General features: G+C 38.2%; 1 protein-coding gene across 2 annotated transcripts in view; it reads right to left on the bottom strand.

Annotated features, from left to right (window-relative positions):
- The window catches only part of ZFPM2 (zinc finger protein, FOG family member 2), a 309,239-nt gene that overhangs the window by 13,181 nt on the left and 270,838 nt on the right, over positions 1–25,220 (bottom strand). The window lies entirely within an intron of this gene.

Here is a 25,220-nt window from a genome sequence, read left to right as displayed (position 1 = left end):
ACATATCCAATACAGTTATGCCTGAAATAATGTTGCATACTTTATATGTTATAAAGCTTTTTTTTTCCTCAGGTTTTGTATATATAGAGAAAGCTATATGTTGCATTCATTAGGCAAGCAAAAACTGTACTCGTTTTGATAAGTAATATTGCTGTGTTTATCTTTCGGCATAACTGCCTTTTCAACTGCACTTCATTTTTTCCCTTCAACGAGATTATAGTTTTAAAACAACTTGTTGCAAAAATCTGGTAGAGGAGATAACAACAGTGTATGATATGCCACAGCTAAATGGAAGAATTAGGACATTGTTTTAGAGAAATCTTGGACAATTAATTAAACCAGTCTATTAGCTTTCAAAGATGAGCAAACAAAAAAGCATCAGTGACAGTGTATTTCAGTGGCAAAATACGCTAAGCTTCCAGACCTCAAAGTGGTGTAGGAGTTTCAAAGCAGAAAAGTGTCTTTGTATTCACCCTTCCGTAATACAGCAGTTGAAGGTACTACAAAGTTTACAAACAATTTACTGTGAGGGGACCAAAGCACACCAAGATTTACTGGTCTCCAAGATTACAACATTAAATGGTGCAAATTTGAATAATTTCCTCTAGAGAATAAGGGGATGAAAAATGAAGACAGCACCAAGAATTTGTACAAATGCTGAATCCTAACACCTGAGCAGGGATTCAAAAAAATTTGAAGAGCACAATCTGACGACATATTGCCTGATATAACTAGTAAATACACAGAAGCCTTCAGAGCTAAACTGGGAGAAAACCTCTTCCAGAGAGAAACAGGCTAAATTCCTGAAGTGTGCTTAACTAGTCTTGTAGATGAAAATACATGGAACACACACTGCAATTTGAGAACCTGAAATTGAGTACTTTTGACAAAAACATCACACAGTTACTTTCCATTATTAACATGCACTTCTATCTTATTTTTATACAGAAGGCGTAATAATCAACCAACATGTTTTAGTATATTTTAATACAGAATAAGAGCTCTTTCTAGACTTTATTATTCACTGGATCTCTTAATAAAAATGAGTCACTGCAGAATAACCAACTGAGACTTTTTCTATCCCAGCAAACATCTTGTGTACCCTAGGGCGGGGGGGAGAAACAAGTGATTACTGTGTCTCCAGCTGCACTTGGTCTGGATCAGCTAAAAGGCTGAGTCAGGCTCCTGGTGTTGGAGCTCCTCAGGGCGTTGACTCATGTCCAGCAGCAGATTAAACTCGGACAGCTGAAGGGAGCAGTGACCCCGGCTGCCTGCTCCACCCAGCTCCTGCAAACTGTCACACCTACGGCAGGCACAGCCTGGTGGGATGTGTGACAGCTTTGGAAGCACAACAGTCTCTAGTTTGGCTTAATAAAGAAAATCAGAATTAGGGAAGTTAAATCCATTCCTGCATATGAATATAAACCTTCAGTTCAGCAGGATTCAGGTCCAAGAAGGACATTGTTATTTTGTTTTCTCTCATCCCAGTCTACAGAAAATGAGGCATTTAAGTAATCATGACATACACATCCATGTCTTCATCAGAATATGATATTGTGTTAAGTTAAATCCATAGATGAACTCCCAAAAGATGCATTCTTCCAGCTATTGGAAATGCAGCTCAGCACCTTTACCGCAACAGTCACTCATTGGGACAGGACATGGTGCAGTCCCCACTTGTCCCCTTCTATGCTTGCCTGCACAGAGTAAGGCAAGAGTTGCTGTTTTGAAAGACGCAAACGATTTTATTCCCCTTAATGCAGTGAATGCAAACATGCTGACCTTCATGCACAGCAGGAAGACTGTGGAAGAGAAGTCTTCTTGAGACTTCTACTGTACAGTCAAGCAAAGAGCACAAGTCAGTCAAGAGTGACAGAAAAAGTACTGTCAAGTGCAGAGAACCCGACAGAGGCTTCCAAATTTATTAGGAAGTTCCAATCGTGACTATCATATGAATTACTACCCTGTCTAGACACCTCTGGCAGGGATAAGGGCTTCTTTACAGGTGGCAGCTAAAAATCAGGAAATAATTTCTTCCCACAAACATTTCTTCAGGCTAGGACACAATTGACATATAGACAGCAGTCTCTTAGGAGCACAACAGCTTTTCATTAAGCACAGAGTAGAGTTAACAACAGGCTTTCAAAGGGATAACACAGAAGCCATAGCCAAGAACGAGTGGCAATTAGAAGGAGATAGGAAGATGTTTGCATGAAATATTTGCAAAGGCATGAAGATTTCATAAAGAAATGTGAAGGACTATTACTTATATGAGATGAAGTTCTGATTAAGCTGGCTAGATTTTTTTTAACCAACTGTTCCTCTTCTCAGAAATAACTTACAGGAGTGAAATTGTTCTACAAAGCTTTACCAGGCAAGGTTTCACAGTCCTAAGATGACACAGGCATCAGAGAAACAGAAAGGATGAACAGATGTTTTAACAGGGATGAGTGCCTCTGAAATTATCATGGTTATATAATTTGATCAGAAAGCAGTGGTAGATTTTGGGCCTCTTCTTGTCCATAATGAATACGTTGGTCACCCATTCTGCCATAGCAGAGACAAGATTCTTAGGCGCAAGAAGTATGACATTGATTATGTGGATGACAACGATAATATTTATTGCTCACGCACAGTCTAAACATTGTCAATGAAGTATATAATACAAGCAAGTCTAAAGGATTATAATATAAACAGGTTCAGCTAGAAACATACAGGCTTACAGTCTTTGGCCTTACCGAATGCAAAGCAAAAAAGAATCCATTCTGCTGCTACAGGATTTTATCTCCATATGTTTTTTACTCACCCAATTCTAGACGGAGTGCTCCCTATCTTCGGGCTGGACGTACCCTGCAGGAGCTCCTGACAGGGGCGGGGGAAGGAGGCCAGGAACCCGTATGGAAACTGCCTGCAGCCTTGGGAGAGCGGTTTGCCCAGGTGGCCCAGTCTCCAGCAGCACTATATACCCTTTTTCAGGCTGATGTGTACTAAAGTCAATCGCAACCATCACAGCTCCCCCATCTCTGGAATGCGTTCATTATGCGAACAGTCCAGACAGTTCCTCCTGCAATTCCCACCCAGCATTCTTATCTTAGGGCAATTCCCACCTGGTCTTGTTATCTTTGGACAAATCTTATTGCCAGTCAGAGACAATAGCAAGGAAAAGCGTGTGTGCCTCGTGCAGAGGATGCACGGGAAGTTTCGAGCATCCTCGGACTCTATTTCCTCACCATCACAACCACGTACACTGAAAGGGGTCTTACGGGTTTTATCTGGTGAAGTAGTAATAAAAGTCTTACTCTTGTGCCAGTGCGGAAAGGAAGATTTTAGATCAGCAACAGGCTTTGTAACATTGGGAGGCTGTTTTCTCGAAAAGGGTAATTATGGTTCTGTGAAATCGAAGATAAGCATCTTGAGCATGTAACGAATTGTTTTATATCTATGGTTAAATCAAACAAATTTATGTGACATATAACACACACATGTCAAGCAGAAGAAAATAATAAAAACGTCTGTAAACACTGTGTATTTATTTGAACTCTTATTGTTCAGAATTCAAGGAATTAAAAGTGCTCATTTGTTTAATCATCAGAAGACAGGAAAGCTAAAGAATATCATGGTGTGCAAACTAGAGAAAAAAATTACACTCCCGTTGCATTGGCATGAGTTCTTTACCAAAAGACATCAGGCACTGAAACAATTATCTGATACCTTCAGAACATCCACCAAAGGGGAAGGTTATTTCAGGGTTCTCTTTTTTGTCTGCATCTTTCACTGCAAATATTTCTGCTGCTTTAAAAAAACACCAACACCCTTAATTCCAAAACGATAAAACCCAACCCAAACCAAAAACTTTCTATGAAAATGAAAGAGTAAGGTCCTGATGTCCCTGAAAAACTGTGGACTTACTGTTCTTTGTAATGTTTATGATCAAGATTCTTGTGCAAACAGATCTGGTTCCTAACAGGAAGCTTATAAATCATACTCATAATTGCTGTCAAAACTGCAGTGGAGTGTACTGCAAGTTTCGATAATAAAGAATAGAGTCACAGTTCAAACTTGATTACATTTTGGAAATTCATGGTGCTCTTACAAGAATCAGTGGTCTTAAATATCTTCTTCTCCTGCCAAATTTTTCACTTGCACTTTTTATTATTTATGAAATCAGTGTCTGCACAATGTCATGCAGACCTCTGCTGATAAACTCTAATTAAGATTAAGACAAGCCTTTTGGAAAGGATCCCATCATTAGCAAACATGATAAACACAAAAATACTCCCTACTTGTCAACCAGGAGCAATTCAGTAACCTAACAGTATTATCTGTTGCTAGGCTACAGGGCTGACAAAGCTTCAATTATATTGTATGGCCATACCTATAGAAAACTGTATAGGAAAATGTATCTCATATAAAAGCATTTAACTTCACCCATGCTATCTGTAATTCACGGCTTCCCTCAATGGCAAAAAATCAGGTTAATAATTACATAGCATGCTGAAAAAATCTCAGTGATGTGTCATGTTTGCACAGTTTTTTCTAATTTATCTCTACGACTGATAGACATTTGCTTTGTAAAAATAATAAAATGCAAGCAATGGGATGCTGTAAACCAGAAGCATAACTACATCTGGACTCATCAAGATATGGAATCACACTTAGTATAAAAAATATATAGTAAATTGAACCAATTAAATCATACTTAGATGCAGTAATACACTATCTTCTCTATTCAGAATAAGGAGTAAAATGGTGATAGATATGCACGCTAATTCAAAACTTTATTTTATGTAGGACAGACATTTAAAATAGAAAAAGAAATTTTTTTTTTCAACAGCCCTTCCTTTTTTTCTTCTACATTGGAAACATTTTTTAAACAAAGGGACCTCTAGTATTCTATTTGAAACAAGGAATTTACTCAGAAAATTTAACTAAATGGCCCTTCACTCATTTTGATCCTCAAAACCCTAGAACCCTATACCACTTTCAGAGAAAACACAGAATCCTGTACAGTGAGCCTTGTGATGGTGGGCTGCTGCTGGGTTTTTTTTTTGGTTTTTTTTTTTCCCTCCACTTATGTTTTGCAGGTCTAAAGGAATGATAATTTGGAATCTGTGGATCACAGTCTGAAAAGAGATTATGTATGAGGTCAGACTCACCTAACTCTATCAGGAAAAAGAGTTTCAAAATGGATGAAACCTTTAAGCCTCTTGATTTATATTGTTGCTTTTAGGAAAAGTATCTTAAGAGAGCAAGTAACTCAAACCAGCATTTCTACTGAGTACATGGAATTTCATGGATTGAGAAGCATAATGACATATATGCACATATTTAAAAGCAAATTCCAGTTTCTCTGTCTTTAGTATCAGTTGATTTTCCTAGCTAAACTATCTGAGTCTTGTTTTTTTGACCCAGAAATGCCACACACCTTTCACAGAAGTTTAGGAAATCAATAGGAATTTCTATTAAAAGCAGCTTTCAATGCCAGTTAATTCCGAAGTATTACTTTTGTGTAGTAAAATTTGAGCTTACTGGACTTGATTGCATTGCTGCAACAACATAATAGCCCATTTCCTGTACACACATCTTTTTGCAAGAAGGGTCAAAAGACTATCAGAATTTATTTAAACAACAGACTGTTGCTCTTAGCAACTTCCAGGCACCATCAACTGAATTAAGCCTTCCTCTCCCAATAAAACATTCCAACTTGCAAAAAATTGTGCTTTTCAGTAATGGTAATGTGGGTTGGAGCTAATTTATTTTCATTCCTCCTTTGTTCCACAGGTTAAGCATTTATGGAAAAATTGCACATCACAATAGGATGGGATCTTCATATTTGGGTTCTTTCTGCTTCTCACCCAAGGGGTTGTGACGACTCAGCATATTGAATGCCATTTCTGTACAGCACAAGTTATTGGGCAGATCTCTAATTTTTGACATGAACAAAGTACATATATCTATATGTGGACACATTGTTTAATAAAAAAATTATAATTCATTCAAATCCAATACTGTTGAAATTTTTGACAGTAGAGTGGTACAAGGAACAGAACTTATAAATTATGTGTGCCCCTTCTTTGAAAAATGCTTTGGAGGTTTCTTTGTGCATTGGCAAATACAGTAGGAATATGAGTTATTGTGTGAATCCTCCTGCACAGCACCTGATAAAAGAATAAAGAGCTGTGACATATTCTTAAAACAATAGAGGAATTAAAGAGAAACAATGGGCCAGCTGCTTCATTAATACAATCAAAAGACAGCCCAGCACAGAGGAGTCCAGATAATTAAGCACTACTCTTTTAGACCTTTTTTCTGTAACAAAATTGCTAAAAATTTATTAACTACTTCATAGTTGTTAGATAGATCTATGTACTTGTTTATTTGGGTTGATTAATGCCTTTTCAGTATTCTACAACATGCCAACTCATGGTTCATACAAGTTTTTGAATAAAATAATGTAGGAATATGTGATACGGATCTGTGGTATATACAGCAATAAATCAAAGGCATTTTGTGAACAGTCTTTCCACTTGCTAAATAATTCTTAGCATTTTTCACATGCGTACACAAAATATGTACTCTGCACAGCATTTTTGCTATTAATGCACTTTAATGTTGGGGTTCCAATCGTTTCTCTGTGAAGTGTCTCAAAAATCACCCCTGCAAATTCATACTACTCAAACTCTCACCAAAACCAGCTTTAATGCTACATTATTGAGATGATTTCCTAGCTTCTTCTATAATTTTCCATTGTTTACTGATCAAAGGAGATTGCCAAAAGATATTTGACCTTTAATTTTAACTACCCACTGCATATTATAAGCCTGCAATAAATGGAAAATCTATCATCTTGTAGAAAATTAGACCAATATAGGGGACAAACCAGTTCTGTTGCGACTTTCACTATTACCTTTGTGTTCACCATAGAATATGAAGCCTTCTCAATTTTTGGCTCACTGAACAAAAGGCAAAATGAAGAAACTGCAGTGATATTTTCCAGAAGCAATACAACAGAAAAATACTCAGCTTAATGGCACTAGCCAAATTAAACCCCTGTATTTAGAGATATAAGCTCTCTGACCAGAAACAGGGAAGAAAATACTCCTTAGGAATATAGCTCTTGCTCCTTCATGTGAGTCAACCTGAGCTTCGGGTCTGACTTCAGCTTAGTCATATGCTGACAGCTGACAGTGTATTCATCTGAATAGATGATTTTATGGTTAAAACTGTCAGGCATTATATAGCTGATAAAGAGGAAAAGAAAAATATGAAAAGAACTCTCCAGTCCTAGGGGAGAGAACTCCTAAACCTGGCATCTCAGTATGAGTGTCAGGGGTTGGTCTTTCCCTTGCTGCAGTACAACTATTACTAACATCACATCTTATGGCAGCAACTCTCAAATTCACACTGCAAAAAACCTTCCTCAGCTGAACCCCAAATAAAGCACAGTGTTTCTGAAGAGTAAGGAGTGCAAGGAACAGATTTTGACCTCTTGTTTTTAACACTGTTGTATGCCTGCATTTTGTTAGTTTGAGGATATTTATGTGTTTCCTCCAATTAAATGTCTGCACGTAACACTCAACAGAGTTCTAATAGGTAAAGAGGCAAAATAGATCAGTGCTCCGAAAATATTCACAGGAAAATAATGTGGTAATTTTATTTGCCATTTTCCCCCCTGATAGAGCTGTCACAGCTTATTTACCACAGGGGGAGACAGTTAAACCCATATCCTTAGAAGTTCTATGCATTTAAGAGGCTTATATATCTCTTCTGGGACCCTCGTTCAAATCCTGGGCTAATCAGAATGAATACATATCTTTCTATTAGATGGCTCTAAAAAGTCTTAGGTGATATCAGCTCCTGGTGGACGACAGTCCAGAGCGTAAAACTATTAAATGTTTGGCACAAATGGCAATACTTATGAAATGAAGCTGAAAACTGTGATATCCTCCCACATCACATGAAGTTAAGTCTGCTGCTCAGAGGTTGAAATTAAAGCCTGCCACAAATGCTAAACCTGTTCTATTTCCTTAATTCAGCATAAACTCAAACAAGGAAGTTGAAGAAGCTCTTTCCCAAGTTTAGTGATTTCTTCCCTCTTTTCCCCTCCTCTTTTCTTTGTAAATTCTACTGTTTTGAATTGAGTGCTACACCTTTTTTTACATTTGAATTAGGTCTCACTGGGGTGTTATTTTAGAATTTACAAACCTTTCAGAGAGAAAATGATAAACAGCTTGAAAAAACCCGATAAACCCTTGCTGCCATTGCCCAAGTTGCATTCCCACCACCTCTGCAAAGGAGCTAGAACTTACTGCCAGAGCACACTCATCTCTCCCTTTTTACAGGACCACTGAATGGGCACTCTCCACAGAGCTTCCCAGGAGACATTCCCAGGTGACGCCCACTGCTCTCCCCAGCTTTTGTGGATGCACCAGGTTTCACAGAAAGAGAAAATGCACCACTGAAACCAACTACTCTGAAGCAGGGCTTTGGACACACACATTCCCACAATCCCTGCTTCCATAACAGCACAGCTGTAAGGTGACCTTTTGTAGCCGTACAAACACAATCATGCCTGTGGATTGTCTTTTCAGAGTTATTTTGTGAGGCTGGAGTGTATGAAAAAAGGAGGTGATTAAATGAGACAATAGATATGCTTTAATGGCACCTCTTTCTTGCAGGAAAAGCAGAGTACACTTCATCTTATCAATGGATTTTCTACTGTCTTGCACCTGCTACTGTAGGGCTCATTTCTTGCCCCTGGGCAAATGCAGAGTGAATGGCAAAGGCACCTGAGCAGAAGGAAGGATTATATAGAAGAAGCTGTAGTGATAGGTTGTATTTGTACAGGAAAGCAACACAATATATATGAGAAGAAATAGGGAAGTTTTAGAATGGTAAAATTAAAGTAAGAAACATTGGTTATGAGATCTGCCTGCTTATTCAATACTGGGGTCATGCTCCAGAAAAGGCTCACGGCTTTGTGAGAAACAAAAGCCAGCTTTTATAATGAACAGAAGCTGGAGCATTTCGTTATGTGCACTGTAACCCAGAGAAAACAGTTGCTATTATCGTGAGTTATCTCGGACCTTTACTCGTGTTAACTTTCAGCTCACAGGCTGAAGTTCAGGAACTGAAGTTCACCTCAGCTGTAACAACCATGGAAGAAAAGTGGCATTTCCTGATTCCAAAAAGTCTTGCTCCTACTTAAGCCATTTACACTGGCTGCAGTGGAAACAAGACTCTGTGACAAATCTGTTCTCTCTTACTAAACAAGAAACTAAATAAAAGTAGATTTGCATGTTTAGTATGTTCTAAAACGTAAACACCATAGAAGCTATAATAAGCATCTAACTCAGACTTCTCTATTTAAAAAAGTACTTCATTATAAAAACCCACCACTACCCACACACAAAACTCCATACCAATACCCCAGATTTCCTCAAAAGGAGTTAAATCCCAGTTCTGCCTTTTAAAGTAGAAGCTAGAAGTAAATTGACTGAAAACTCTCAGTGATCAAAAGCATTTCCACCTTCCAAGCTATACATGGTGTCCAAGGTAAACAAGAATTGTAAGCTACCACCAGTCTCCCAGTTAGTTCATCTAGTAAGAAGATGTTAACAGCAGAAAGCAAAGACTGAGCTACTTCTGGTTACAATGGAACTTAAAAAAAAATAATAATGAGCAAATTGTTAAGATTCTGGCTGTACACACTAACACAGGTTAACAGTTGAGGAGGATTCTGCACTTGATGACTTCTTCCAAAACAGGCTTAATAAAAAATGCCAGTTTACTGAGCATCATACAGGTGCATAGGAGCTACCATTGTGTCTGCTTGGTCAGCATGATTTCTAAATGGCCAGGAAAAAAGTGACTGTATACCCAAAGGCAAGCTGTCAAAATTCAGTTTGCAGCTGATAAACTGATTACAAAGCTGCTTAAGACTTTGCTTGTAAACAAAAGCATTTATCAACTAATAATTTGCAATAAACTGATGTAACTCCCAGCTGAGCCCCAAACTGTAATTGTCTTTACCATCTGCCTATTAAAATACCATTCTTCATCACCAAGCAGGAGCAGAAGGGAGAGAATCTCCAACAACTATATAACTTGCATGCTTATAAATAATCTGTGAGCATTTCACACATTCATTATGATTGCCAGGTTTTGTATACTTCATTTTCTCTTTTTGAGAAGCAAAGAGGTGCAGTAAAGTGGCAGAAAAGAAATTAATAAATATAGCCTGGTGCAAGAAAAAATTATGTAAATTCATCATACTCTGCAGTTTCCTAATTTTTTTCTCTTTTTGCTACTCCATAGGAATATCATGATGGAAGCCCCCTCAAGCACAACTTTACAGATTAAACTCTCAATTTCTTTTCAACTTGTCAGTTTTCATTACCTTTCTTTCTTATGTATTCAGTTCTTACAGCTGCTTCAATGGGAAGCCAGTTAAAGCATACTGGCTCCCTAGGGGGAGTCTGCCAGGGTCTGAGGCATTCTGCAGGCTCCCTGGACTTCTACAGGTCACCCTTAAGAGTATTTTGCCTATCTTGTTGAGAGGATGTCTGAAAATTAAGTGAATTTACATGCTTTTATTTTCTAACTACTGACAGCCTTAGTCCTGAGAAAGGAGGTAGTGTTTAGAAAAAGTTCAAAATTAACAAATACAGATGCTCTACAGCTGATACATCCCAAGGGAAGAATCACTTTGTTCACTGTCTAAAATATTCAAGTATGAAGGGAGAAAACAGAATTTATACCGCACAGAGAACAGCAGCCCCTCAAGATGTGTCTGCATGAAAAATTGAATTTAACAGAGAATTGCACTATGATTTAGTGCAATGCACTTGACCAAATATTTCTGCAATCTGCACTCTCAGCCACCCACTGGTCTGAGTGCAAGGCTGTGACCAGAGACCAATGATCAGCTTACCTCTCCAGAAATAACTGTACAAAATGCACAGATGTTTTAAATGCAACTTGATTCCTCACTGGCTCTCCAGATTCACACCAGAATGATCTACTTAGCTGAAGTGAGGCTTTTTATGTGTATGAAAAACATGTCATCACTGGGAGGAAGCCAGGCATCTAAAAGCAAAAGAGGAAGGTTCCTCCTGCCAATTGCATTGAAATGCATGAAATTAAAGGACAGTCCTGTCACCCATGCTCACAGAAGCAGTCTCATTTCCCCCACTGATAATCCTTGCCTACCTCACAGCGCCTTTGTCTGACCCAGTGTTGCCTTCATCACCCCACTCTCTAGAACTGCAAAAAGAAATCAAACTACCTTTGGGTTTGATTGGGACCTATGGACTTTGCTGTTAAGATACATTCCACTCAAGACAATTATGCTTGTAAACTAAGGTAATTTTACGTGTAGATAAATACATGCACTTTTGAATACACTGGCTGAACCAGGACATCATACCTCAGTTTCTATCCACAGTACTGGGACAGAACCTGAATGGCGTGAAACAGAGGGGAAAGTGAAAAACTGTATATGGAATTTCTTTTTTAATTTTGTACAGAAAAATTTTTGTTGAACACTAAAACATAGTGATGAAAACCATCTTTCAAACCTCTGTTGTTCAAACTCATCAAATAAAGTATTTAATCATGGAATGCCTTGGGCTGGAAGGGACCTTAAAGATCATCTAGTTCCAGTCCCCTGCCATAGGCCAGAATGCTCAGAGTCCCACCCAGCCTGGCCTTGAGTGTTTCCAGGGATGGGGCATCCACAATGTGTCTGGGCAGCATGTGCCAATGCCTCACCGCCCTCACAGTGAAGAATTACAAATGTTAAGTAACTTGGTCAGCTGAGATCCTCAGCATGATCACGCTGAGCTAAGCCATAAAGTTAGAAGAGTCACCGTTTCAAAAAGACTTGTGCAACACTTACTTTTTTTAAAACGGTAGGGGGAAAAAGAGAAAATATCGGAAACCGCGAAGCTGGAGTTAAAAATTTCTTTCGGTTAGCACGCAAAGTTGTGCGAGCTCTCCAGGAGCGCCTGCCGCGCCGCCCGCGGCCCGCAGGTGTCGCTGTGGCGCCGCGGGCGGGCCCCGTTATTTATTTAATTTTCCACAAGGCTGCACATGGCCCCGGCGCTGATAACGCCGCGGGGCTGATTAAACCCCGCTCCCACACCCGCGCCGGCCTGCTCCTGTCACGACAGAGAGCGCGGCTGTCGCTCCCGTGGCGGAGATGTGTCCCCTCACGGGAGGGCGCACCGACGGTAGCCAGGTGATATTTTAAATGAACTGCAGGATTGACGCTCAAAGCGAACAATATCGATTACAACGCTGTCTGCTCACTTCGGGAGCTCTTTAGGGAGTGCTTCCCTTCTCCCGGGCAGCACCCCTCCCTGCTCCGGAAATAGCCCCAGTGGGGCACGGCCCTGCGCCCCCGCCCCGCGGCTGGGCTCCCTGTGCCCCTCCACTCCCACCAAAACTTTGGGGACAAGGAACCCAGGCTGTGCTGGCACAACCGCACGAAGGTGGCTGTTGCCACCTCCGCAGCCGGGCAGGCTGCTGTGGATGCCGAAGCCCTCGGGAGGGTCGGTTTTTGAGCACGCCGAAGCTGCGACACAGCTGTGTCACCCGCTCCTCTGGCCTGGCACCCCAGATGTGCAGCCAGAGGGCAAAGGCAGCACAGGGAGATGTCTCTCTGCCCCTGCCTATAAGGTGTTCATGGAAATCACCTGTGCTCGCCTACAACCACACAGGTACTTATTTCTACCTAAATCACTCCCCTGCAAAACTGGAGAGTGAAAAGATGCAGCCAGGGCTGGAAACAATCCAACATCAGCCACTTCATAATATTTCTGTTGCTGAGCAAAAACAGCATTCCAGGGTGCGTGACTCCCATGGAAACACGTGGGAATCCTGATGTTAAAAGTTTGTGGAAACCTTTGAACACTTATCTCTGTCTCATGAGAGTAATGAAGAAATTTGATGTCAAGCATGCAGTGATCCCTGAAGAACTATCTGGCTTTTGGAGGAGAAGGGATTACACACCGAGGTGAAATTCTGCTAGCCCCGTAGTGCTGGCATGAACCCCTGTGTCCTGGCTGGCCCCTTAGAACTGCACAAAATCTTAAGAGGAATGGTATGAGGCTACTCTTAAGTAAAGGGGTCACAGAGATTAAAGAAAAGTTCTATTAAATGTTTGGGATGCTCCCGGGAATAGAAATTTTTACGAAGCAGAATGAAAGAACTGGCAGCAATTACCTATCAAGCCTCGGCGTCTGCTTGGAAATCTACCCTGCTGATAAGGCTGTTCTCAGGGCCACCCCTCCCCACTCCCCCGATGAACCCATCGCTGCACTTCCCTGGCCAGTCCTATTGGACACTAAATGTTATCTACTACCTCTCTTCCTTTTTAACCAGGACAAAGTATAATGAACAACTTGGAATCTCTCTGGGGTATGGGAACGGAATGCAATCTGGCACCATGGAAAAATGTAGTTCATCATTGCCTAACCTACATATGACTGAGACCCAAACACAGTCTCTTGAACGCTAGCCAGTTTACAAGCAGTGAACCTCACAATATCCTCAACCTGCTGGAGATGCTTCACTGTCTCATATCTTTTTGTTTTGCTAAAAGTTAGCACTCACATGGACAGCCATCTGCATCTATAACTCAGAATCACTAAAATGCTCCATTACTCTCTCCCTTAATGTGTTTCTTCTTGGTTCTGAGCAGATGATCCTCTACTATCCTATCTCAAAAAATGTGTCCTCATACTTCTTTATTAAGACACCGGAAAAATCAATGCTCTCTATGCCCTGGAAGTGGAAACAGGATTTAGTGTCTATCTTCATAATGGAAAATATTGCCCATGTGTAGGAGAGACAGTTTAGACCCTTTTCCCCAGTCCATGGAAATACTGCTTGATATAACAATATAAAATGCCTTTCACTGCAGCTTCTTATTCTGTGTTTAAGTCTTTTTAGCTAGGGGTTTCTCAGTTGGTAACTTCTTCCTGTTTAATTCTCTTTTTCTCATTTTCTTTCCCATCTACTTGCAGCCCTGTACTCCACCCCACATTCTCAGTTTTCATTAAATACAAACTGATAAAATAATAACTGATAATTTTCAATCTATAAGCCAGTCAGGTAACATAGACACTGTAGCACATACGTACATGTGCAACTATCTGACTTGATGGCCATTACAAGAATTCTCTCAAGCCTTCACTGTGATCAGTCTGCTCGGATGATATTCCCCTAAACAGTTATTTTTAAAGTTGGAGACTTTTTTGTACAGGTACACTGCAGCTGGTCCAAGCACACTACTTAGTGGCACTACCAGAGATGTGCAAACTGTGTGTGAGATACTGTGCCTTGCATCCTTCAGTTATCGATTCAGGATAGTTCTACACAAGTCATCTCCCTGAATCTGAATTAACATTTTCTCTCGCTGCTCATTTACCTGTTCATGGTACTATTAGCTGAATTAACTGCACAGACAGATGAAGAGTGGATAATGCTGGAGAAATGGAAATAGCTGTAACTATTTTCTTTTTTTAAAGCTTCATCTGACTGTTTTTGACAGGTCGTTCAAGACTATTCAGTTTCTTGGTCTGAAGTCCCCAATGCATAATTGCATACCTTTTAAATATTACTCAGATATCTAATCTATATCTAATAAATAGATGGAAATGGAAATTATATATAAGACAATCAAGATAATATATTTGAGTGCAAATTTAAAGAAAAGAGTTGACAGTATCAGAAAGAAGCTGCAGCATGAACAACCTATTGCCAAAGTCCTTGCAGAAGAAAGATATAAAATGAACAAACACCAATTTCTTGGGGAAAGCAAACACAGCATTTTGAGGGGAAGACAAAAGAGAGTAGAAAAGTATGAAGGATTTAACAGGTAAGAATGAGAGGCTTCAATATACTATATGATAATAAAAAGATCAACTGAGGATTTAAAATGGCATAGCTGGGCATATTTTAAGTGAGCTAAATTATCTCTCAATAGACTTTTGCAGATGCTAGAAAGGAGAATTTGAGGAGAATTTCAGGCAGCATTCACTGGGCAAAAATTAAGAAATCTACTCCTGATCTTGCTCTGACTTCTGATGTGCAATCACTCACGTATCTGTGAGAGTTTCAGATGTGTCCACTGACAGGCATATGTGCACCTGCAGAGCAGCTCTCAACTGTCCTGCTACAGGCAATGGCAAAGAGCTGCTCCAAGAGGGCTCTCAAAGCACATTTGTAAAAGCTAATTAATATAAAGAATATGAAAGCTATTACCTGAAAGAAAAAAAAAAAAAAAAACAAAAAAACAAGTCTCTTTCTGTATTCTTTCATTATTAATTATTATTAATAATTAAATAACCTTGGTTTACATATTCAAGGCACCTCCAGACAGGTTCCTGCCCCAAGGAGCTTGCCATGCAAAGGTCAGATTTCAAGAACCTTTATTTATAATAACAAGTACTTAATCTGCAAGTGGCCATCAACTATTTACATAAATAACACCATTTTGTGTCAGTCTTATGTGTAGACTTTGGCCTCCAAACTGACAGGAGATGACAAAGAAAAAACAGGAGACAAATTACAGAAATGACCTGGGTAATGGCAATGAAAATGGATAAACAGCTATGTGTGGGGTAGATTAAGCAATATGCCTGCTAGTGGGTGCAGATCCCATTAATTTCTTTGTGAGTACATGTACAATCCTTAGCTACAGCACGTTTAATTTTTAGTGGATTGATCTGTGTATCTGAAAGAGCAATGTCCAGAAATAGGCTAGGGTAGTGGATAATTCCTGGAGGCCAGCTGAAAGGTATGAGTTTTGATGAGGGATTTGAAGGAGGAGCTGCAAATACTCTCATCCGCATAATTGTCTACTTTTTCCCCAATGTAAATCATTATATTTCTTGCCCCAATTTTTTATCAAAATCATTTCCAACTTATTTCAGTCTGTCACAATAATATTTTCATATGAGGAGTGTTGTAACCTAATTCCTTCATTTGAATAATACATTCATTTTTAATTACTGCAACTTGATCTCAGATTATTCAAATAACTGTTTCATTTTTTATGCTTACCCTGACCCCAGTGTATTTATAGGCTTTTATCCTTACCTGATACCAGTGTAATGTAATTATAGATTGTATTTTAATCATCTACTATATCCTAGTGAGTTTGTTTAAATCACTCCAATCCAGAGTCTTTTATTTCTATGCCTTTTAAAATTCTACAATGGCATTCTCATTGCATAAAAGCAATATTTTTGTAGTTTACTACAATGAATGAACATTTTGCATGCATTGCTGGCCATGTTTCTAATTTAAATTTTAAAAAGTTGCCATAGAGAACTCTATGTAAAATGAAATCCTGACTTGTAAACAGGCATGGGACAGCTCATCACTTGAAATCTTTGTTCATAGCTCCTATTCCGTCTCTAACATAAGTTTACAAGAAATGCAGCAGAAAAAGAAATCAAATTCTTTATTCCGCCAAAAATAAAAGTGTACCTTGCACTAAGAATTGACAAAATATTTATCTTTTCTGCTCACAGGCACCAAATGTTTCCAAGTTATTTTACCTGTATTATAAAGAATTCCACATTGTATCCAGAAGCTAAATAGTTCAGGTGGGCAATGTCATCACCAGTCCTGGCCACATTTTGATTCCTAGGGCTACCAGTTCTCTTTAAGAAAGATTTAACTCTTGGAAGTTTTCGTATTCTGAGGTGATTCAGTTTTGCTTAGTAATAATTTAAAAAGCAATAATTATTATGTTTCTTTCCCACTCCTTAGTGCTGATTGAGTTCCCCTTTCCCTATCTTTTTTGTTGCTTCAAGATTCAAGTGTGGAACAGGGTCAGAAGTCAGATAGGTGCAGCTACTCACGTTTGCACATCTGCCTAAGAGCCAGTATCTTTCTGGCTGTCAAATCGATTTGTGCTGAGATAATTGCCACTGCTCTAGTCAAACTATGCCCTTTTTTTGAGCAGCCTTTTTTCCCTGTGATGACATCTAGCAGCAGACCTTAGAGTGTCCTTACAACATGCTCAGTTGCAGTGTATGCATTTTTCTACAGAGTGATGTAATGCCCAAAGATACTTCTGAATTAAACCTTCATCCCAGCAGTGTGCTGCAACCATCAGTACTGTTCCCAAAGTTGAGTCTGTGTCTAAAGTAGATTGCATAGGTGGAAAAATAGTCAAAAGAACAAAAAAAAGTTATCAAAGCTATTAATAAATCCCATGTTTTGTGGCCACTTACTGCCATCATGTTAGGGAAAGGGGACATTATGTGTGCTGCTAAAATTCCTGTGATTTGTGTTTTCTACATCCCTTCTTTCTCAAATGTGTAACTAATTTTTGACTTCAAGTACCTTTATCTTCTGTTTCTTTCTGTTCTCCATGTGTGTCCATCCCCTGCTGTTTCCTTTATGAAATGTCACTTTTAAATCTGATCCCTCCTAGTTTCTAGGAAATAAAGGTCTAAAAGGCATTGAAATATGATCCAGACTGATGTCTGTGGAAAGCACAGGTAAGAAATGGGCATTAGCTACTTAAAAGTACAAATAAAGTGTCATTTTTAACTCCTACCTCCTTTAACAGATTATCTCTTCTCCGTAACACTCAAGAACTGTCCAGTGTGTCACTAGTGACAAAAGAATTGCGACTAGGACCTTGAATCTCATGAACAGAAAAACTGTCTCATAATAGTAAAAAAAAGAAAAGTAAATAAGAACAGGGAATATGGGTTTATTGAATATAATCAGTGAGTAAAATGAATTACTTTGCTTTTCCAAGATCCAGACAGAGAAGCACGTTTCCCTCTGGGATTTCTACTACCATTTGGTCTAATATTCATTTTGCCTATAATAATACAAGCTTCATTAAAGTAGTAAAACAGCAATTGTCTCCTTGAGATCAAAGGACATCTGTTAAATAAAAGCAGACGGATCTCTAAAATGAAATAGTAGGAAAAGTTTGAACTAAATTTTATGGTGAATCAAAATGTAAATTGTAATTTCACAAGGAAGAGACGGAGCACAAAATTAACTTTGTAAAGACATGGAAAGTGGATATGTTGATCTTAGAAATGCCACTGATAGATAAGTATTTAGTATCTGTTCACATTTTTGACTCTAACACTTCATGATGAAAAATTATGCTGAACTAAGCACACAGGTCTTAAAGATTTACCATGAAACAAGAAACATTGCTTATCAAATAAATTATCTGACTGACCTAGCTTCTATTTAACTGCTCTTTTATTTGAAAAAAAAAAAACAAAAAGGCAAAAAAAATCCATTTGTCATCAACATCCATCCTGCAAATCTTGCGACAAAACAGTCCCTTTTAAAAAATTTGTCAAATAATACCTAATAATATTTCTAAATCTCTATTTTAACTGTTTAAGATATAGTACTGGAAAAATGGAATAGGATATCTTGTCTAGTTGCAACATGGGTTTCTCTGGATTCCTCAATGAAATTAGTGCACCTCCATTTAACCATGGTGCCTTACAGAACTTAGTGAAGAAAATACTTAAGAGAGACAGACATGCTAAAAATCAAGGCTTTTTTGAAAAAAACCCAAAAAACTCAAACAACCCAAGAATGCCTCTAAAAAAGATGGGTACTGGCCACAGCAAGAGAGAATTAGGGATGAAAACTCCTTTCCAGTGAGATATTTCCATAGCACACTGGGCAACCCTGAAAGCAGGCAGTGCCAGCCAGCAGACTGGGCCAGCTCTGGGCAGTGAATGAGCTCTTTATGCACATATTCTAACATCCTCCTCACATTCCTTAGAGAAAAATGGTGGCAAAAGTAGCAATGGGAATGTATACTCTTGCAGGTTTTATTTCCTTCTGCAAAAGGCACAGGGTAGAGTCATGAAGTTCAATTTCAATTTGCCACTGCAAAAGTAAGCCAATCTCTAACTTATTTCAATCCTCTTATTGAGCTGTGTCCTTATAATAATAATAAAAAATATAAATTGTTCTGAGGAAGAAAAACTCAAAAGAAGTAAAATCCCCCTGAACATAATTCTAGTCTTTTGTCAGGAATGTGTTCATAATAATTACAAAAATATTTTTGGACTACTTTTGCTCAATATTTTTTACACAATTTGAAAATGACATATCTTAAATTTGTTCAGCAGTCACAGGTCATGGGTCTGCAGTACTAGCTTAAAAAGGACAGTAATGATTGGGTTACCTGATGCCTTTGCACACCTGCCAGGGAGTGAGAACTTAGGGGAACAATCTGCTAACCTCAATCAGCATTACACATAGACTCCACAACTGTAATTTATAGCTTAATGCATCCACAAAGCATTGTGAAGTGCATTGATGACTTCGAATCAGAAAGGTTAAATCATAATTACTACTGCCTCATCAAAAAAACTGCATTTGATTGCCCACTAGACCAGTCAAATAAATGTCTGGTATTGCTATACCATGATAAACCAATATAAATAATGGACAGACATCTGTAGGCAAGATTACATGTTTTGATTTCAAATGGAAAATTAATGACAAAGTCCCATTTTGAAACTGTGAATTCCACCTAGTTAGAGCCTTTGATACCCCTTCTTCTGTATTTAAAATGCAAAACACAAGTACAAAAAAAGTGAAGAAATATGAAAGAAATCAATGTTGATGCCTTAGCAGCAATTTGGTAAAAATATATGTCAAAGAAAAAAAAATTAAAAATCAATCCCTAATTAGTAAGGTAATAAAATACCACTAAATATAAGTAGATATATTTAACAGAAATTCTAGTTTAAAAATTTGACATTCTAGGATTTTGTTATGCATCACAGTGATTTCTTTCAAAGGGAAAACATATGAATATTAGATGCCTTTTTGGAGACCCATGATTCATATTTTCCTCTACCACAATTAAGAGTGGGTACCTTGGTAATACAATCTTTTCACAACATACTAATTGTCCTTTAAACCAGTTAAAATATTTATGCTGTCATTACAGTGTTTGCTATTTTAAAGTGAGGTATTTATTATGAAATATGTGACAGTTTTTGCACTGTGGTGAAAAACAGGTACAGCGTAACATACCCTACAACAACAGGAGTCTCTGTTAGGAGATGGACAATTCAGCTTTCATAATCCTGTGCTTGGTGTTCCAACTGTCTATGATTCAGCTCTCCTTTCAGCAGATTTTTGCACTGTCTGTGGTGCAGTGAGATCTATGCAGGCCAGCTAAAATGTCATTTGAAAAAGAACAACTATTTACTAGGAAATACACCCGAAACACTAAATTGTGCCATTGGATAGGCAGTAGAAGTTAACGATTTGCTTTGTGATTGAATCTTACTAGAGTGGAGTGAGTGATCCAGAAGCAATGGCCTTTACTTCCATTTTACCAAGACCTTAAATTACATAGTCCTCAACCCCCCACTTTGTAGTTAACACATCCCTTGACTTTAGTGAAACAGCATTTGTTTCAACCCATACCAATAGGTTCAGATGATTGGTGCAGAATGCCACTCAAACGTTCTTGGATAGGAATTTCATGCCTAATAATCAAACTTGATACACATACTGGTTCTTTGGCATGTCTATCATCATGGCCATCTGTTAGGTGGAATTGTGCCTGCTAAAAAGGAGATATGCCAGTTTTAACATGATATAGGTGCCATCAAAATGCAAGTGATGAAGGAAAGACTCTAAAATATGGCAGTGATCAACCTTCTGCAGAAAGATGCTCTGGGTAGCAACCCAACTGTTAGGAATATTGCATTGATATATATGATAATTAAAATCTTTGGTTGGCTTTTTGATCCCTAGGCACCCTGTCTGGGTGCCTGTATTCACACTGCAGCATTATTGTTTGCTGTTTTGTGCTTGCTGAAGGAAATATACATCTTTCTCATTTACTGTCACAGCCTAATCACCATTAATAGCCTAATTTGAACGTCAAATGACAGATGAAAATTGTCTTTTTACAACATTTTCTTTTAAAATATGAAATTATTTTTAAGAATTAATACTTTCAAGAATTAAACACAATCCTGCTTATTATCATTCCTCACAAATGTTTTTGAAGGGTCTCCTTTACTAATGGTTCTGGTAAAACACAACTCAGAAGCACTCCTGCTGTCTGATACTCTTCATAGGAAAATGACTTCTCTTTATAGTCTCTGTGCTACTCTTTAGAAAGATAAAAAATACCCTGGTGCAACAGTGGGGAGGGGGGGGTCTGTTTAGCTCAGACTTTCTCTAGAGTGGCAACAGGCAACGTTATTTAGTAAAAATATGAGAACTTGGCCTCCTTCTACAGTTCATTCCCCTGAGTTCCCAAGCATGTACATGGATTAGGAACGTTAGTGGATACATCCTCTTAGTACCATTTACAGATCTGTTGTCCATGAATTTGTGCAATCTCTCTCTGAACCTGCTGATACTGTCTGCTTTCACAGGCTCCTGTGGCATCAAGTTCACAGAGTTAACTCACTGCTGTGATAATCTGTTTTAAATTGTTCTTCTCCCAGTTTCCTGTAGCACTGCAGGATTTGAGGAATAACAGTTCTTCATTCACTTTATCCACCAGCTTCAAGATTTTTTAAGCCTGTATCAAATTTCCCCCTCAGCTTTCTCTTTACCAGATGGAGAAGTCTCAGGCTTTTTTGTCTATTGTCATAAGATAGCTTCTTCCTTGATCACTCCAGCTGCCCTTCCTCAGTGTGATCAGAGTTGCATGCAGTACTCAAGATCTGGGTGCACTGAGCTTTCATATATGGCAAACAGACAGCCTCTGTCTTGTTCTAAAAACTGTATAGGCTTTTGTGATCTCTAGCAAAAGATCTTTAGATGTGTTTAAATTAGAAATCTAGTCTCACACAATTGAATGGTTGCCTTTGGGGCTCAGATAAAGCTGTATAGTGTCACTGAAATAGAGCTGTTTGGTACTTCCAGCTTTCACAGTGTACAAAGGGACATAGCATGTCACACCTGGGATAACATAACCATGCATTAAGCCATATAATCATAATAATGGTATGATTCACAATGTGAGCATACAGGTAATTTATAATATTAGACAGTTATGATATACAGTCAGACATACTTAGAACTTTTCAGTTAACCATATACCCAATGCACATTTTAAGTACTTGAGAAGCTACTTGAAAATGCTCAGCTAATTTCTAGGTGGTCATAGAAGACTGGAGAATGAACATTTAATATTATTTTTCTCACCAAAGTTTTCTACAAGAAATTCTCCACACAATTTCCATTTGAACAACCTGCTAGTCTACTAGCAGAATTTCTATGTGAATCAAAATAAATCTCTGAGAATGCTTTCAACTGCATTAAGTGTTATCCCTTCTACAGGTCTGAACCTGTAGCCAAGAGAGTCGTAAGAAACCTCTGGTCCTAATTTGTTTCTTAATCTGGTGCCAGCTCCTGCTGATACATCTGCTCATTCTTTTTCAGCTCCCTAAGTTACTGGAGAGAGGATCTCTTTCAACAGGTGAGCCCCTTTCAGCCAGTGTAGCAGCTGGGGCACATGCGTGTGGATTAATGGCACCTGAAACATGCCACTCTCGATATCACAGATGATTGTTCTTCTCCCAGCTTGGCTTTCCAAGATGATACCATCGTGCCAGTGCTCAGAGGAAAAGACCTGCTGTCTCTTCTGTTTTGCTTGGCTACAACTTTGGAGAAGGCAAGAATATATTACCAAAAAAATTATGTTCTCTTTTGTGCATGAAACTATCCTTGGGAAGATGTTTGAGTTTCAAGGTTAATAGCTTATTACTGAATGCAGGCTTAGTGTATGAGATAAACCTGAAGCAAGTGCAGGTGTTTGTATTAGACATTTTGGAGATAAGTCTTTCAGCATGGTTTTCACCACTACTCTGGATTGGTAAAAACAGCAAATTTCTGGCATACTCCGTGAAACTTGTTTCACAGAAACAATCAATCAAAGTATAAAAATTGTATGATACATTTTCAATATATTCACCTGTGGCAAATATACAAATGCGGAACACAGTGTGAACATATTTACTCCTCTTTTTCATACCTGTAAAATTCCAACTGTATGTACTATATTTAGTGCAGGAAAAAACTATGTACCATATTTAGTGTAGGATGATGAATAGGAGCTCCTTTTCTGAATCTATCTGAGACCCTGAATTTGCAAGGAAAGACTGTATTTACTGGTGCCCAAGCCTTTTGCAAATATTCAAATTCCTAGGGAGAAAAAAAAGATAGATACTGTCTGTAGGCATGGGAAAAGCAACAAATTCATGTTGTCAAAAAGCACATAAAAATGGGAAAATGCACTGTTTTATTAAAAGAAAAACATACATATCAACAGCCTATAAAGTTTTCTTTGTCAAATTATCATTATTCTAGGAATTATTCATGAAACTTTAATTGTAGCCTATGTAACCATAACAAAGGCTTACATTTGCACAGCTTCAGAAAGAAAAATCACATGAAAAAGTCTTCTCTCACCTATCTGTGAATATCATGGCATCGAGTCAAAATGACTGTCCACTGGAACTAACACACCATAGAAATGAGTGTGAAAGATACCTGGGTAGACTGTCAGAGGCCTGAAGGAAAGGCATTGGTGTTCATAATGGTGATTTTCTGTGTTTACTGTGTCCAAACTAAGTTCAGATTTTACCCTAAAAATCAAATGACATCAGCATTAAGAGATACTTATCTTTTAGTGTGAAAAATATATCAAGCTGAGCAGCAGGAGACAGCAGGAAAAGGAGAGCAAGGTGGATTTTTATTTTTTGGTTCTGATTCAGGGTTTGTCTTGCTGAATGCCATATCACAAGCTGTTAAAGGTAGACCCATTACTGAGAACTGATGAAAATCAAGTCTGCAGAATAGACCATAACTGCTCTTTTATTGTAAAAAAAATGTAATATATAAAATATCCATTAATTTTGCCCAGAAAATAGAAAATGTTAAATTGCACAATAAAAGATTTGACCACTACATTACATTTTCAGTCATAAATACAACTTTGATAGCCTTCGTTTTTTATAGGATGGGATTTCCTCTTTTTATTAGAGTTGGCAACAGGGTAAACTTGGAAAATGTTATGAAAGAGTGTGTGATTAATTTTGAATATATTAAAAATCCATATATATGTATTTAAATTTATATGTGTGGGTGCATATATTTTTCATTTATATATACACATATATACACACAGGCATACACAGCTCCCAAAACTCAGGAAAGGCAGAAGAGGAAATAAAAGTGATTACAACCTTTAACAGAAAGGGTATAACCTTAAGCTACCAATCATTCTACTCTGAACTGTATCAGCATAAAATAGAACACAATAAGCTGCCAAGTGCATTGACAATGGACTTTAGACTGGAATTTGGAGAGGGGGAGAGCAGAAAGCTTATTGTGGTCACTCCATCATTATAATTAATAAAAAGAATGAAATAGATTATAAAATCAGTTTCCAAATAACAAGGGCCATTCAATGTTTATTTACATGGCTGTAGTGGATCTCTACTTTAAAATCATGTAAACAGGTAATGTAATTTTCTTGTTGGAGGTCTGCTACACAGTCTGAGTATCAGATGGACTCATTTCAAACTTGAAAATACAATCTTGTTTCCTACACTTGGTGCTTACTTGGTTTGATGTTACTAGCTTTGTTTAAATATCAATTGTACAAGTTGCATTGTAACAAAATACATATAGCTAGAGCCAGGTCTTCATAGCAGCTCCCATTGTTCTGCATGAAAAATGCATTGACTATAGCATTGCGAGAGTAAATGTGCTGTATGCTGAAAAATTCTGTCACTTTCTATTAGCTGTAAATTATCGACTAGTATAAACCCTAATTTCATTTGTCACATTCTGTTGCATTGCTGCTCTTCCTTGTTCCCATTCTGTCATTCTGGCAGGCCCACTCTGCCCCAGGTATCACGGCATCGCCATCTGCACCCGACATCTGTCTCTCTATTGATCACACGGGTTTAGCACTTGATCAAACAGAGCACGACAGAATACATCTCTTTTTGCAGCACTGCCAATGCCAACTGCTGCATGAAATCTATTACAAAAGCATTCTTCTACCTAGTTTCTGAAACTGCAAAAAACTGTTTCTCTTCTTTTAGAAGATTCTTAGGTTGATTTTTTTTCTTTAACTTTCTGTCATTTTTTTGTAGAGAAAGGAAAAAGCATAGGCTCCCAAAACCAAGAAATGAAGCATTTTTTACCCTAAG

Source organism: Pyrgilauda ruficollis, unplaced genomic scaffold, assembly GCF_017590135.1.
Source record: "Pyrgilauda ruficollis isolate IOZ18807 unplaced genomic scaffold, ASM1759013v1 scaffold25, whole genome shotgun sequence".
Lineage (NCBI taxonomy): Eukaryota > Metazoa > Chordata > Aves > Passeriformes > Passeridae > Pyrgilauda > Pyrgilauda ruficollis.
The sequence above is the reverse complement of the archived record's forward strand: the minus strand, read 5'-3'. Positions and strand labels throughout refer to the sequence as shown.